The following is a 16,509-nucleotide window of genomic DNA, read 5'->3' as shown; positions in this document are numbered from 1 at the left end:
TTTAATCACAGTTTCAATTTTAGTGACTGTGATTGGTCTGTTCATATTTTCTATTTCTTCTTGGTTCAGTCTCAGAAGGTTGTGCATTTCTAAGAATTTGTCCATTTCTTCCAGGTTGTCCATTTTATTGGCATATAGTTGCTTGTAGTAAGTAATCTCTCATGATCCTTTGTATTTCTGCAGTGTCAGTTGTTACTTCTCTTTTTTCATTTCTAATTCTATTGATTTGAGTCTTTTCCATTTTCTTCTTGATGTGTCTGGCTAACGGTTTATCAATTTTGTTTATGTTTTCAAAGAACAAGCTTTTAGTTTTATTGATCTTTGCTATCGTTTCCTTCATTTCTTTTTCATTTATTTCTGATCTGATCTCTATGGTTTCTTTCCTTCTGCTAACTTTGGGGGTTTTTGTTCTTCTTTCTCTAATTGCTTTAGGTGTAAGGTTATGTTGTTTAATTGAGATGTTTCTTGTTTCTTAAGGTAGGATTGTATTGCTATAAACTTCCCTCTTAGAACTGCTTTGCTGCATCCTATAGGTTTTTGGTTTTTGTGTTTTCATTGTCATTTGTTTCTAGGTATTCTTTGATTTCCTCTTTGATTTCTGCAGTGATGTATTGGTTATTAAGTAGTGTATTGTTTAGCTTCCATGTGTTTGTATTTTTTACAGAGTTTTTCCTGTAATTGTTATCTAGTCTCATAGCGTTGTGGTCAGAAAAGATACTTGATATGATTTCAATTTTCTTAAATTTACCAAGGCTTGATTTGTGACCCAAGATATGATCTATCCTGCAGAATGTTCCATGAGCACTTGAGAAGAAAGTGTGTTCTGTTGCTTTTGGATGGAATGTCCTATAAATATAAACTAAATCCATCTTGTTTAATGTACGATTGGAATCTTGTGTTTCCTTATTTATTTTCATTTTGGATGATCTGTCCATTGGTGAAAGTGGGGTGTTAAAGTCCCCTACTATGATTGTGGGGACGATTTCTCCTTTTATGGCTGTTAGTATTTGCCTTATGTATTGAGGTGCTCCCATGTTGGGTGCAGATATATTTACAATTGTTATATCTTTTCCTTGGATTGATCTCTTGATCATTATGTAGTGTTCTTCTTTGTCTCTTGTAGTAGTCTTTGTTTTAAAGTCTACTTTGTGTGAGATGAGAATTGTTACTCCAGCTTTCTTTTGATTTCCATTTGCATGGAATATCTTTTTCCATCCCCTCACTTTCAGTCTGTATTGTCCCTATGTCTGAAGTGGGTCTCTTGTAGACAGCATATATACAGGTCTTGTTTTTGTATCCATTCAGCCAATCTATGTCTTTTGGTTGGAGCATTTAATTCTTTTACACTTAAGGTAATTATCAATATGTATGTTCCTATTACCATTTTCTTAATTGTTTTGGGTTTGTTTTTGTAGGTCTTTTTCTTCTCTTGTGTTTCCCACATAGATAAGTTCCTTTAGCATTTGTTGTAGAGCTGGTTTGGTGGTACTAAATTCTCTTAGCTTTTGTTGCCTGTATAGCTTTTGATTTCTCTGTTGAATCTGAATGAGATCCTTGCTGGGTAGATTAATCTTGGTGGTAGATTCTTCCTTTTCATCACTTTAAATATATCGTGCCACTCCCTTCTGGCTTGTAGAGTTTCTGCTGAGAAATTGGCTGTTAACCTTATGGGAGTTCCTTTGTATATTATTTGTCATTTTCCCCTTGTTGCTTATAGTCATTTTTCTTTGTCTTTAATTCTCGTCAATTTGATTACTATGTGTCTCGGTGTGTTTCTCCTTGGGTTTATCCTGCCTGGGACTCTCTGTGCTTCCTGAACTTGGGTGGCTATTTCCTTTCCAATGTTAGGGAAATTTTCAGCTATAACGTCTTCAAATATTTTCTCGGGATTTTTCCCTTTGTTTTCTCTTTCTGGGACCCCTATAATGCGAATGTTGGTGCGTTTAATATTGTCCCAGAGGTCTCTTAGCCTGTCTTCATTTCTTTTCATTCTTTTTTCTTCATTCTGTCCTGTGGCAGTGAATTCCACCATTCTGTCTTTTGGGTCACTTATCCGTTTTTCTGCCTCAGTTATTCTGCTATTGATTCCTTCTAGTGTATTTTCCATGTCAGTTATTGTATTGTTCATCTCTGTTTGTTTGTTCTTTAATTCTTCTAGGTGTTTGTTCCTTAATTCTTCTGCATCTTTGTTAAACATTTCTTGCATCTTCTGGATCTTTGCCTCCATTCTTTTTCCGAGATCCTGGATCATCTTCACTATCATTATTCTGAATTCTTTTTCTGGAAGGTTGCCTATTTCCACTTCATTTAATTGTTTTCCTGGGGTTTATCTTGCTCCTTCATCTGGTACCTAGTCCTCTGCCTGTTCATTTTGTCTATCTTTCTGTGAATGTGGTCTTCATTCAACAGGCTGCAAGATTGTAGTTCTTCTTGCTTCTGCTGTCTGCCCTCTGGTGGATGAGGCTATCTGAGAGGCTTGTGCAAACTTGCTTTTGGGAGGGAATGGTGGTGGGTAGAACTGGGTGTTGCTCTGGTGGTCAGAACTCAGTAAAACTTTAATCCACTTGTCAGCTTATGGGTGGGGCTGGGTTTCCTCCATGTTGGTTTTTTGGCCTGAGATGACCCAACACTGGAGGCTACAGGCTCTTTTGTGGGGCTAATGGTGGACTCCAGGAGGTCTCATGCCAAGGAGTACTTCCCAGAATTTCTGCTGCCATTGTCCTTGTCCCCGCGGTGAGACACAGCCACCCCCACCTCTGCAGGAGATCCTCCAACACTAGCAGGTAGGTCTGGTTCAGTCTCCTATGGGGTCACTGCTCCTTCCCCTGTGTCCTGATTCACACACTACTTTGTGTGTCCCCTCCAAGAGTGGAGTCTCTGTTTCCCCCAGTCCTGTCAAAGTCCTGTAATCAAATCCCGCTAGCCTTCAATGTCTGATTCTCTAGGAATTCCTCCTCCCATTGCCAGACCCCTAGGTATGGAAGCCTGATGTGGGGCTCAGAACCTTCACTTCAGTGGGTGGACTTCTGTGGTATAAGTGTTGTCCAGTTTGTGAGTCACCCACCCAGCAGTTATGGGATTTGATTTTATTGTGATTGCACCCCACCTACCTTCTCATTGTGGCTTTTCTTTTGTCTTTGGATGTGGGGTATCTTTTTTGGTGAGTTCCAATGTCTTCCTGTCAATGATTGTTCAGCAGTTAGTTGTCAACAATAGTAGGTATATTTCTTAAAATAGAAAAAGAAATAATTACAACTATGTTTGAAACCATTTGCAGAAGAAGACAAGATTTACCATTGAAAACAATATTTAAAGGATAAAAGAACTACTTATAATGAGCTATTATGAGATAATGGTACAAGTTGTTTGTGTTTATCTCAGATAATTTTTATTGAATATTTGGTTTATTTTTCCATTAGTTATATTCAAGTCTCTATCATTCATGTGTATGTTATAAAAATTGATCTATCTTATATGTACTATTTTGTTTCAATGTCTACCTTATTATTCAGCTAATGAATGGAGAATAAAATGTACCTTAAAAAATAATCCCCAGTAACAGATAATAGATAACTGTAGAAGTTATATATAAAACTGATATGGTAGGCCCCTTCTATTTTGAATGATTCTCATTTTTGTTTTTGATTATTAATGCCTTGGTGGAGACCATAGACATAACATCATGAGGTGAGTGTAAGGCATGCTATTATGCTTTACTTTCATAACATTTTACCCTTTTAAGGACATTAATATTGTGATTAAATCTGTGAAATGACATCAGTAATAATTGTATGATGGGGTGAAAGAGGAAATACTTTTTTTGGAAGTAGTTTAGGGATACAAAGGTTGAAATTTTAAAATCACAAAAAATCCACTCTATCTCTTTTTAATTTTTTCCCTTTTTTCCTCCTGTATTTAAAGTATGACCTGAGTTTAGTAAAAATAATATTAATAATTCATTTTGAATGCTAGTCAAGGTAGAAGTTATATCAACTTCTCATTTGAGGACTTTTGAATGACAGATGCAGTTCAGTTGCCTGAGCATCTGAATTGATTCTATAATATAATTGCTAGAAGATCACAACTGAGAAAAATGATTTATGTCTCTACCCAATTTTTTCTAGCCCATGTCCATCATTTCAATGAGATGGAAACATCTGAAAAGTTGGCATCTGTAGACCAAGCTTCAAATAATTATTGGCACTTTTCTATTGTATATATGACTTAAATGTCTTTGGTAGGCATATTTTGTGTTATGACTCTTCTTTCTAATAAAGTAGGGAGAGCCAACTTTTCTGACACTCATATTACTGGGAAAATAGAGATATTGATAAATTCATAATCATAAATCAAAATGACTGAAAATTTCCAATCATAATCCACTTACAAACATGAATATTTATGTTCCTAGTTAATAAATATTCTTCCTATAAATTAATAAGTTGGCATCTGATTTAGAAATCAGTATTCTAAAATTTTGTTGGTGTGAATCTGTCCTCTGAGTGAACTAACTAAATCAGATTTGCAGATCTGCAAAATAGAGAATCAGCTTGGAATAGCTTCCCTCAGTGACATCTGGAAGAAATGTGTGGGTAGTACCTTTATACATCACTCAAGGAAAGGTAATACAAATTTAAAGTACCAGGAAGCTAGGATGTTCTGATAATGAAATAGAAATAAAAGACAATGAGAAAATGTAACTTCTCCTGATTCATATGTGAATCCAGATGCTTACTTCTCAATTGTTACAATGTATCCTTGAGAAATTTCTCAAGAGGTTACTACTTGATAAAAACAGATTGTCTCAAGTGCTGTTTATTCGCACAGAACACCTTTGTGGTTTCAGCACATTAAGAGCTACAAAAAAACTCATTGCTATTTTAACAGCTGCAGAAAAATATATCTGTGAATGCACATGAGATACCTTCTGGGTGCTTCCAGAACTAAGTCCCAACATAGATGAAGTTTAGATTCCAAAGAAATGCAGAGAGCCACTGGGAACAAGATTATTGTTAGCTGTAGTTAGCTGGACTTACTATATCCATTCAACAAATGATGATGTTCTCTTTATGCACAACTTCTCTGAACATTTCTCCTCCTGTGTCTTCCCCCACAAGGGGAGCCTTTGCCACATCATCCAAGGTGAGGAATAAATGTGATGTCTCATGTGACCATGCTGGCATATGACATTACTCAGTAAATACTAGTCTTTTAACATTTTCCTTGTTTCTATTTGAAGAATCTGTGTGTAGTGAGGAGTATACTTTTGGGGTTGTGCTTTTCTCATTATGCTGGAAAGGAAACACTGTGAAATATACTGGAACCCATAGCATAATAAAGCATATCAAGGGTCCTTTTCACCTAGGAAAGGACATGAGTGAGAATCATTTCCTTTCCTCTGTGTAGCTATTTCCCCATGGGATGTGAAGAAAAATGGAAAAGAGTTCTCCATTTAGATTTGATGAAACTACTATTCAGATTAGCCTTATTACTATGACTAGTTATAATATAAAGTAGCCATATATATGTAACAAACTATCAGACTCATTGATTAAGGAGCTGGGGTAGAATCCCCAAGCTCATGTATTCCATGCAGCTGTCTGACATTCTTTGTTATGTTAGTTTGGCAATATTCAGGAGGTCAGTAAACCATCATTCCTCTATTTGTAAAATGGGAATAATAACCACTTTACTCAGGTGAGGAGTAAATATGATACTTCATGTGACCATACTGGTATATGATATTTCTCAGCAAATAGTAGCCATTAGTTATTACAGTAAGTAATCTCTGACTGCAAACTCAGAAAATATGTAGTAGGTAGCCATATATCTCAAACTAAGTTTATTCTTTGTTACAAAAAAAATAAAATAAAATAAAAGCACAGATCTCTCCAATATAAAATCTTTACATGCTTCTATACCATGTGTCATTTCAGAGAGAATAAAAGATTGGAGGTATTAATACATGTTGTATGAAATAGCTCTATGTGTGACATCATAAAGTTTTTCAGACAATATGTATTAATAGCTTCAAAGCTTTAAGGTGACATACTATTTGTCCTTAAATATTGCCCAAGGTTGTGTTTCTAAAGGGAGTGTTTAAAATATAATTCCTAGTGATATAAAAATGAATGCATACAGAAACTTGGCAACAGATTTATCAGTTCCATAAATAATTATTTGTGGATTTATATTGTGATTTAGGAAAATATGCATATGATTACAGTTTACCTAGAAAGAGAATGCAGTAAAATTTTCTGTAGTTCTGTTTTTCAAAATATCATAAATACCTGGAGAAACTTGATTATTAGTCATATACTCACAATTTTCAGAATATTAGCATCTAAATGAACATGTTCGGGTCTTATTAAAATATTCAATTTTAAGACCAAAACCTAATATATAAAAATTCATTCTTGGTACCACCCATTCATTCCACATGAGTATTTATTGGGTGCCTGAACTCTTTTTTTCTTTTTGTTATCAGTTTATTTATTGATTTAAAATTTTATTTTATTTATTTATTTTTGGCTGTGTTTGGTCTTCGTTGCTGAGCCTGGGCTGTCTCTAGTTGCGGCTGATGGGGGCTAATTGCAGCGTGTGTGCTTCTCATTGTGGTGGCTTCTTGTTGCAGAGCATGGGCTCTAGGCACATGAGCTTCAGTAGTTGCGGCTCGCAAGCTCTAGAGCGCAGGCTCAGTAGTTGTGGCGCACGGGCTTAGTTGCTCCACGGCATGTGGGATCTACCAGGACCTGGGCTCAAACCTGTGGCCCCTGCATTAGCAGGCGGATTCTTAACCACTGTGCCACCAGGGAAGCCCTTAACTCTTTACAATGCAGAGAAAATGACTTTTCAAGTTCAAAGTTGTGGTTTACATAGACTCCAAATTATCTCTATACTAACAGTCAGAATAGAGGGTAGCTAGACAGTGATGACATTTAAAGGACAACACGTGGTGATGTCCTGCATGATGTGGCCCTGTCTAGCTGGCAACATCATCCTGTGTCACTTTTAACCTCTCTGATCCAGATATAGCATCTCTTTAGCATAGACCTATTATATCTCTAACTAGATCCTAGTATAACATTTTTCTAGTTCTTTACGCAGTAACTTGCTGAAATAACTTCCCCAAAGCCTTCATATACTCTTCTAATGGCATCTGTCCTATTATGGCTGCCTCTCTGCATTTATGGGAATCTCTACATAATGAGTTTCACCTGTCCAACATAAACATTATAACTCAAAATCCCAGGTTCCTTTACGTTAGGAAGCAGATAGATGACCAAGGCCCACAAATCTGACACACTCTCAATAAGCTCACCAAGGCTTGGAGTGGTGATTCTCTTTTTGTTGTCACTGAAGGCAATAGAGGTGTCTTTCACAGTGGAAACTGTGGTGGCTTTCCAGTGGTTAGAAAGTCAAGTTCTTCATACCAAAGTGATATTGGTAAGCAGTGGAAATGATGTGGAGAGAGAATCAATTTGAGGATGTGCTATTGAGTTGACTCCCACTGTGTGAGCCTGTGTTGTTGGATTATTTAATAAGAAGCCATATACTGGTGTCTCAGAACAGTCCACTGGGAGGGTAAAAGGGGCAAGAATTTATTCACTAACTCTTAACTTCCCCTCCATAAATGTATACTTTATGGGATGTTAAATTCCCCCTTTTCTGTTTATTGATAGGTGTGCAGAAGCATTCTACACCCTCAACAGGGGAGCACCAGGACAGGACACAGGAGCACACAGCACGGGCAAGAAGAAAGGTGTGGTCAGGTTATACCTGCTTGAAGTAGACTGCAGCTCACACAGAGCTCCTGACTGAAGGGACAGCTCAAATTGTTACTGAGTCCAAACTCATTCTGCTTGCTGCATAGCAGCCCAATAAATGGGGAGATGAGGTGCTGGCACAAGGAATAACGACTTTATTTAGAAAGCCCACAGACCGAGAAGATGGTAGACTAATGTCCTAGAGAACCATCTTACCCAAGTCAGAATTCAGGCTTCTTTTACACTAAAAGGGGAGGGGGTATGATTGGTTGTTGCACACTTCTTTGTGTCGGAATCCTTTGATCTTGCAGCTGTCCACCCTGGTCAGGTCTTGATGTTCCTGTAAACCTCCAAAAAGACAAATGATATACGCTGTTCTGCAACTTTTTATTTCTATGTGAATGGAAAAGTGTTATACCCTTAAAGGTCAGAGTCTTGAGAATGGCCTATCTGGCATATTTCAGGCTATAGGCAATATTCTTAACTTGAAGCAAAAGCAGTAAAATACAGAGGTTAAAGTGATAAAAGAAACAGATCTAATATGGAGTCAGATTTGTTACTCCCTATCATAAAAAGAGGAAAAGATAAAATCTGGGAGGATGCCTTTAAGAGGAGTCTAACCCACCTTACTTCTCAGACTGTACCCTGGAAAAAGAGTTGGACTGAAACCTTACTCTGAGCATGTGTGAAGGACATCCATTACATTTTCTTAGATGTTTTTCTGTGAGAATTAACTCCCCATTCAAATTGCTGTAGAAAAGGCTGCTGACAATTTGTACTGTAGCCCTAGACCCATGGCCACTTCTAATTAGTTCAGGAGTGAGCACTTGAACTTTCATTCTGGGGCAATTAAGGTCTCATTTTGGTGATCTGGAATTGGGATGGGGGGAGAGAGAATTCAGTCTATTCCTAAATGCTACATCTGTAACATCTAAAGACAAAAGCTTACAAATAAAGTATGCCTATTAAATTAAATCCTCTGCAGGGGCATTTTGTTCTGCAAAGTTAAAATAACAGCTTAGTGGGAGCACCTGTGACTATATAAATGGAAAACAAATACAGTAAGAGCAACAATAAACATGTTAGCATTCCATTAAGTTAATATCCTTGCACCTTTCTTCCCTGGAGACTTAAGGCTTCAGAGCTTAAATGGCTTGCATATCCTCTTCCTTATGTCCTCCTAGTAGTCTATATCTTTAGAGTTGCTCTCCTTCTAAATGCTCCTTATTTCAGCATCATTCATACTCTGGATGCTACATTTTTATTGACCTGAGATAAAGTGGACATAACACCTTCCCCTTCCTTGCTGGTACACACTATTCCTGGTATCTAACTGCATACTTCTTTCCCTCCGTCCTGTGGACAAGGAAACAAAACAGAATGTAAGACAAGGACACATGAAAAAGGTATGCAGGGGTGACATTTCTCCTAATTCATGTGTTTTCCTACTGTCACAAAATTTACCTTAAATTGTGCTTGTTAAATACAATTTGTGGGTAGAGATATTTTTGTCCTGTAAGTCTAAAATCATAGGCAGCTTAGTGAGAATGCTTGTGATTCTATAAGTTCACAATTAAAGTGTAAGCAACAATCGACATACTAGCATTCCATTAAGTTAATAATCTTTCAGTTTTTCTTTTAAAGAATTTTTAATGCATTCCCACTATTAACAGCTAAATTCAGCAACATTGTAGATTGTTAGAGATGGTAGTATTTTTCCTGCATCACTTTTTCACTTGATCTAGGAATGTGATTAAGTATCCACACGGGGGTCAGAAATATGTACCCTCAATTCTTCTACTTTTACTTTTCCCATTTCATTTTCTAACTGAATTTATTAAGGCTGAATTCAAATATTCAAACCTGTTTCTGAAGATATAGTTTAACATCCTTGACACTTTCAAAGAACTCTCTGAGCACTTGCAAAAGATTCTTTCTCAGGTGGAATGGAAAAAAATATAACAATGGTAGTAATAATTATACCTACAGCTCTCCAAAATATGTTACCAATTATTAGGGCAATGTTCGTCAGAATGAGGATATATGTAGAATAAAACAATGATTTTTTTTTTTCAGGCAGGTATGACAAGTCAACAGGATGACCTGCCGATTATAAGCATGGCTCTGGGTTTAGACAAACCTAAATTTAGATCCTGGTTTTGCAATTAACACACTTAACTTACTAACATTGTGACCCTGAGCTCTGTTTTATCGTCTTTAAAATGGGTAGATACCTATCCCTGCATGGTAGTTGTACAGACAAATAAGATAATGGAGGGCTTAGCACATGCTGAGTACTCAACAGAAAGCTGCCCAGGAGGCAAGATACCTTAGCTATTAGATCTACCACCTACTAGTCATGTGATCTTGCATGAGTCAATTGGCTCTCTGAGACTTGCGTTCTCAATTGTGAAATGGTGGCTATCATGTATTTCACAGTGTTTTTTCTTCAGTAAAAATTATATGATGTATATAAGCACTTAGCACAGTACCTGATACATGACAAGTGCTTAATAAATACTTACTATAAGAGACTCAAGTTCATCAGAAAAGATGTCACTAGTTATATTGAGGCTTATTGAAAAATTTATTAGGGTACTATTCAGATCTTATAATTCAATTTTACCATCTAAATGTAATTAAGAGGCATTTTCAATATGCGTCACCAGATGTAAACGATAAAAGAGACTTTTAAAAATAGTACCCAGGGCTTCCCTGGTGGCTCAGTGGTTGAGAGTCCGCCTGCCGATGTAGGGTACATGGGTTCATGCCCCGGTCTGGGGGGATCCCACATGCTGCGGAGCAGCTGGGCCTGTGGGCCATGGCTGCTGAGCCTGCGCGTCCGGAGCCTGCGCTCCGCGACAGGAGAGGCCACAACAGTGAGAGGCCCGCGTACCGCAAAAAAAAAAAAAAAAAATAGTACCCATATTTAAAATGTTAACAACTGATCTATTAGGTAATAGTATCTACAGGACTTTGCATTTTTTTCCATTAACTATTTGCATGTAGACATCATAATATAATTTGAATTTTGAGGAGTACTTTTTAAAAGAAAAAAAGCCAAACTAATCCTAGCATTTCTTTTATATTTTTTTTATTTAAAACCGCATGCATAGTCATAATTAAGAGTATCCTTCCTTTTTGATCTTTATCCCTATTTTCACATATCTGCCTGGTGTTTATTATTTCTGCTGAAGGCAAATCAATACTCATGATGCTTTGAATAACAAAAGAAAAATCTTTTAAAAACCAACATAAATATAGAAGTGATAATATGTTTTGGAAAGTGCAATATCTACTATTACTCTCTTTTAGAATTTAATGTATCTCAATATTTTATCTGGATGATTTATTTTGGCAACTTGTTTTTTCCTATTTTGTGGAAGCAACTTTCTGGAAGAAAAAACACTGATTGAGTGATTATAGCCTCTATTTGAGGCTATAAAGTCTACTTTTTCACTGTTCCTGGGACCTAGAGTAGTATTTATTCATTCTTAATCTCAAAAGACCCATTTTTACACTAGGGCAGAAAATGTGGCATTTATAGAAAATATGTCTACTTCTTGAATGACCCTAGGCTGACTGCGATATTACTTTTATTTAGAATCTTCCATTTCAAATGCTTAAGCAGCAGTGTAAACCTACGTAGAAAAACTAAGCCTGTGAATACCTATTCTTTGGTAAAATAACTATCTAATATCAAAGATATGGGCTTTTATCTTTGTATTCCAGAATCTAACACAGATTACGAGTTTAAGAAATGAACAGATGAGGGGATATCTGTGTTTGTAAATTGAGGGAAATTTGTGACTATTCATATTTGTTCCATAGGATGAGCTCATTCTTTTATTGTTTTTATATTTTCACTGAAAGTGATCAAATTCTTTATTAGGCAGTTTGTTTTATGTTAGAACAGTGTGTGTGTGTGTGTTCTGTTTGTGTGCATGTTTGCGTTTTATGTGCATATTATTGAGTTCTTATTAAGCCCCTGATAAATTCCTTATGCACATTTTCTCCTCTAACCTTTACAGTAACCCTATGAGAAAATGCTGTTCTTCTCTCCATTTTACAGATAAAGTAACTACGGCAGAGAGTGATTAAGTAACCCAACCAGTCACAAAACTTGTAAGTGGAAGACTTGATGTTTTAATTCAGTTAGCTCAACTTGAGAACACCTGTTTGTAACAATGATGCTAGAATCCACAGGTATATGTTCTCTGTAATAGTGCTAGTTTGGGTCCTTGACTGGTGTGCTTAGTTGACTGTCAGATAAGTGATCCCTGCTCATTAGTTTTCCCTTAGATATTCAAGCTGTGCTTAAAGCATCTTCATAAGAGTAAAATAAAATAAAATAAAATAATTTAAAGTGATTAAACAAGAAAGCCTCAAATTACTTCAGCCAAGGTTGATATTTGATAGAGTTGTAAAGAAAATATCATGGAATCATAATCACAGGCATTCCATTAGGGACGCTATCCCTGGTATATTCTGAATCTTGGAAGTTGTTTTCAAACTGGAAGGCACATTTTTTCCTAGAAAAAATTAGGGGATATAAAGCCCATTTTTCCCCACCATGGAGAAGCTCGGTCAGATGTTGCACTGAACACAGAGAGAAAGAGAGAGAAATGAGTGGATACATAGGCTAGAGCTGGCAATTATGGTAGAACAAATTTGGGGTATTGCAACATTGCGAAGAGCTGTGCAAAATAAGAACAAGCTTTAGAGATTTAGAAATATAGTGGAAGAAGATGCTGCACTTGATGCTTGAACTTTGGCACAGTTTAGGGACTGACATTTTTGTTACTAGAATTACATTCTTTGACACAGAAAAATGCCCACCATTGCACTGATGGTGTAGGACAAGGTAAGTGTGTGTTACAGAGAACATCAGCTGCAAACACACAGAGTCCAGATGACAACACAAGATAAACCAGGGTGAACTACAGCAGATAAAGTGTCACTGATCCAATAATGTGTAGGGATTGAGGATAAGGTCAGTTCATTTTTTTTTCTTATAATGAGAAAGAGAAAAGCATCACTTGACATTATGAGCTGGGTCTTGCTGTTTTCTTGTTGAACATAAGTTATAGAATATCACTATCAGACGAGGCCACTCTATGATCACCACGGATCAAAATGAAAACAAGACCACTCAATAACCATGTTGGAACCTGTAAAAAGCATAAACATCGTCCACACTGCAATGACGTGACCCAAACTGGCTAAAAGGAGTGACTGCTACTTCTCTACCAATTAATTACATCTTTAGGCTCAATCAATCTTCTCTCCTTCTAGGTAAGGTGTAATAAGTTACCCAATCAAGGAATTACTCACACTTCCTGACAGCAGACAAATCCGGAGCACCATCCAACTTCCTTAAAGCCTCCCCTCAAATTCTAAGTCCAAATCTGTGAGTCTGTTCTAACACCCTCTACTGCCCCATAGCTCCCTGGTGAGTGTTCTCCTTTGCTGCCATGTGCAATTAAATGGAACTTATTCAATCACAGGTGTATTCCTCCCTAGAAGTCTTTGACTGGAGGGCATTGGCAATAGCTTGCTGTAGAGATGATTATTCTGAAGCTAATTTTAGGAAGGCATCATTTAAAACTTTGCTATGGCAAATAACATAAACTCACTTGAACTGGCTTAAACAAAATGAAAAAAAATTTTTTAAATTAGAATACAAGAGTGGCTCAAAATATGCAACAATTGAAATGTAGATGGGCTTGAGAAATACCTGGAAAGAGAGTTTTTAAAAAAAATTTTTATTTTATATTGGAGCATATTTGATTAACAATGTTGTGTTGGCTTCAGGTGTACAGACAGCAAAGTGATTCAGTTTTATGTATACATGTAACTAATTTCTTTTCAAATTCTTTTCCCATTTAGGTTATTACAGAATATTGAGCAGCGTTCCCTGTGCTATACAGTATGTTCTTGTATAGCAGTGTGTACATGTCAATCCCAAACTCCCAATCTATCCCTTCTTCCCACCCTTTCCCCTTGGTAACCATAAATTCTTTCTCTAAGTCTGTGAGTCTGTTTCTGTTTTGTAAATAAGTTCATTTGTATCATTTTTTTTTTTTTAAGATTCCACACATAAGTGATATCATATGATATTTGTCTTTCTCTGTCTGACTTACTTCACGCAGTATTAAAGTCATCAGGGACATAGGAAGTTTTATTCGCTCTCTATTTTTTTCTCTATTTCTTGTTTAGTAATATATTTTACCTCACCTCACTGTTTCCTTTTCCCTGCAGAATAGCTTTCTCTGGAATAGTATGGCTTCTTTCAGCTGCTAAGAGTACGTGTTACACTTCAGTTATACACACAGGCTGATTCCAGTGTTTACAAGCTACATAGTCACTAATGGGTACTTAATGGCTATCTTTCAGTGTTCTGTCCCTGTCCCATACAAAAAGAGTATGACTAGCTCAGCTTGGATCACATATCTTACGGTTGAGTCAGCTTAAAAACTTGACTCAACTCTGAATACTACTAGTGATGGCTCATGGGCTCGGAAGATACAGTAAAACTGTTTATTACGTGTCATTTTTATTCCATGAGCTGGGTTTAGTCTCAATTAATTATTTTATTGTCTTTATGATGCCAAAGCAATAAATCAAATAAGTGCATACTTTTAGAGATTAATTTGAGTATTGAGAGAATAGTAAATTATAACCATAGCCAATGTTCCAGTGTCTCCAATTAGCAGAACTTTTTAAAGCATTCCAGACTAATATAACTTTTTCCCAGGGTGCACTATGCATTACATATTCATAAGATCACATCAGTTTGTAGTAAAACAATAGTAAGACAATGTTTAAATCATTATGATCAAATCAAACAATTTTAGTTTTTTCCCATAAATATTTAGATTAGTGATGATTAACCGTCTCTTAATCCCTAATCCTTGGTCAAGAATCTCATGTTTACCATGTGACTGACTTTAGGATGTGGCTGAGTCATAAAAAATAAAAATATGAAACCAACACAAATGTATAAAAATAGACTTGATGTCTATGTAAAGCAAAGGATGTTTACTGGATAAAGTTAAATGCTTAAAAATTAAATGACTTGGGCTTCCCTGGTGGCGCGGTGGTTGAGAGTCCGCCAGCCGATGCAGGGGGCACGGGTTCGTGCCCCGGTCCGGGGGGATCCCACATGCTGCGGAGCGGCTGGGCCCGTGAGCCATGGCCGCTGAGCCTGCGCGTCCGGAGCCTGTGCTCTGCAGCGGGAGAGGCCACAACAGTGAGAGGCCCGCGTACAGCAAAAAAAAAAAATTAAATGGCTTCACATTGTTCAACAACTTTCTCAGTCCCTAACTGCTAGGTTCCATGAAGTCAAAATGGCATGCACAAAACCCATAAGTTTATGAAAATTGTTTAGTTGTTGTTTTGTACTGAATAAATGTATGTGTGTGATTTTAGTCAAACATTTAATGATTTTGACCCATATAGATACAACTTCATTAATATTATAATGAATTGTTAGCATGGCTTACATTGGTAAATATCAATACTATTTTGATTGGATCGTTAAGTTTCAAAGAGATATTTCGATATGCTTACATATTTAGGTTTGTTAGTAATTAAGTTTTCTATGTTTTCTTGCAAAAATGATGCAGTCTCTATAGTAGATTTATACTCATGTTAATAGATTTACACTCATGAATTGTGTTTCCAAAAATACTCCACTAAACACCACCATCGAATATGCACTATGCTTTGGGATAAAAGGTTTTTGTGCAACAACATGCTTTAGGGAATTCTATTTACTGTGTCTCTGTGTTTGATATTCACAGTGCATTAAAAATGTGTTGAAATCCTGTGGCAAAGAGATTGGTTCAGCCTTGTTTAACTTGGTATTTCAAAAACTCCTATATTCATGGAATTCTTTGTTTGTGAAATATCTCTTCTTAGAATATATTTGAAAAATGTTGCTATAAGGAAAAATTAGTTTATTACTTGTTGATTCTTCTAATAATCACAAAATTCCTTGTTTGAAGGTAGGCAATGTCTACACTCAAATTTGAAGGAAGAAATTAAGGTGACTAATGAGGTAATGCATAGAACAACATTTATTGACTTTTAGTTCCATTTTAGGTGGACATAACTAATTAGTTCTGACACTAAAGTCCTAAAGACTTTTCTTCTTTCTGTTCAAGAAACACTCAATTCAGTAGCATTTACTGATTACTCGCTTTGGGCAAGGCATAGTTCTAAACTCTATTAAGGACGGAAAAGAATACGACATTAATTTTTGTCAAACGGAATTTCACCATCTAGCAGAAAATCACACACACATGCACACATTTATTACTCTAAGATAAATTATGATAATGCGGAATGAAAAAAATGTTTAGACGCCTGGAAAGCATAGGGAACAGGAGATACAGACTTCCTGGAAGGGGCTACAGGAAAGCTTAACAGATTTGAGATTTGAACTGTATTTAGAATGATGGAGATACAACTGTCATCCACTGACAAACATTTTGAATAAAAAGAGCTTGAATGTGGCCAGAGAGACAGGGAATACTGCTTGTTTTTCAGAGAGCTGTAAATCCAGCCGACATAATGTTTAAGGGATGTGATATGATACATGGTTAGGACTGGAAAAATAGTTATTGAAGTATTGTAGGGGATCTGCAATTCCAGGCAAAAGAATTTGGGCCTGGGCTTCATGCTGTCAGCAGTTGGATATTGAATAAGCAATTGAATATTTAGATCAAGAGATTATATT

The sequence above is a fragment of the Lipotes vexillifer genome, unplaced genomic scaffold (assembly GCF_000442215.2).
Source record: "Lipotes vexillifer unplaced genomic scaffold, Lipotes_vexillifer_v1.1 scaffold1187, whole genome shotgun sequence".
Lineage (NCBI taxonomy): Eukaryota > Metazoa > Chordata > Mammalia > Artiodactyla > Lipotidae > Lipotes > Lipotes vexillifer.
The sequence above is the reverse complement of the archived record's forward strand: the minus strand, read 5'-3'. Positions refer to the sequence as shown.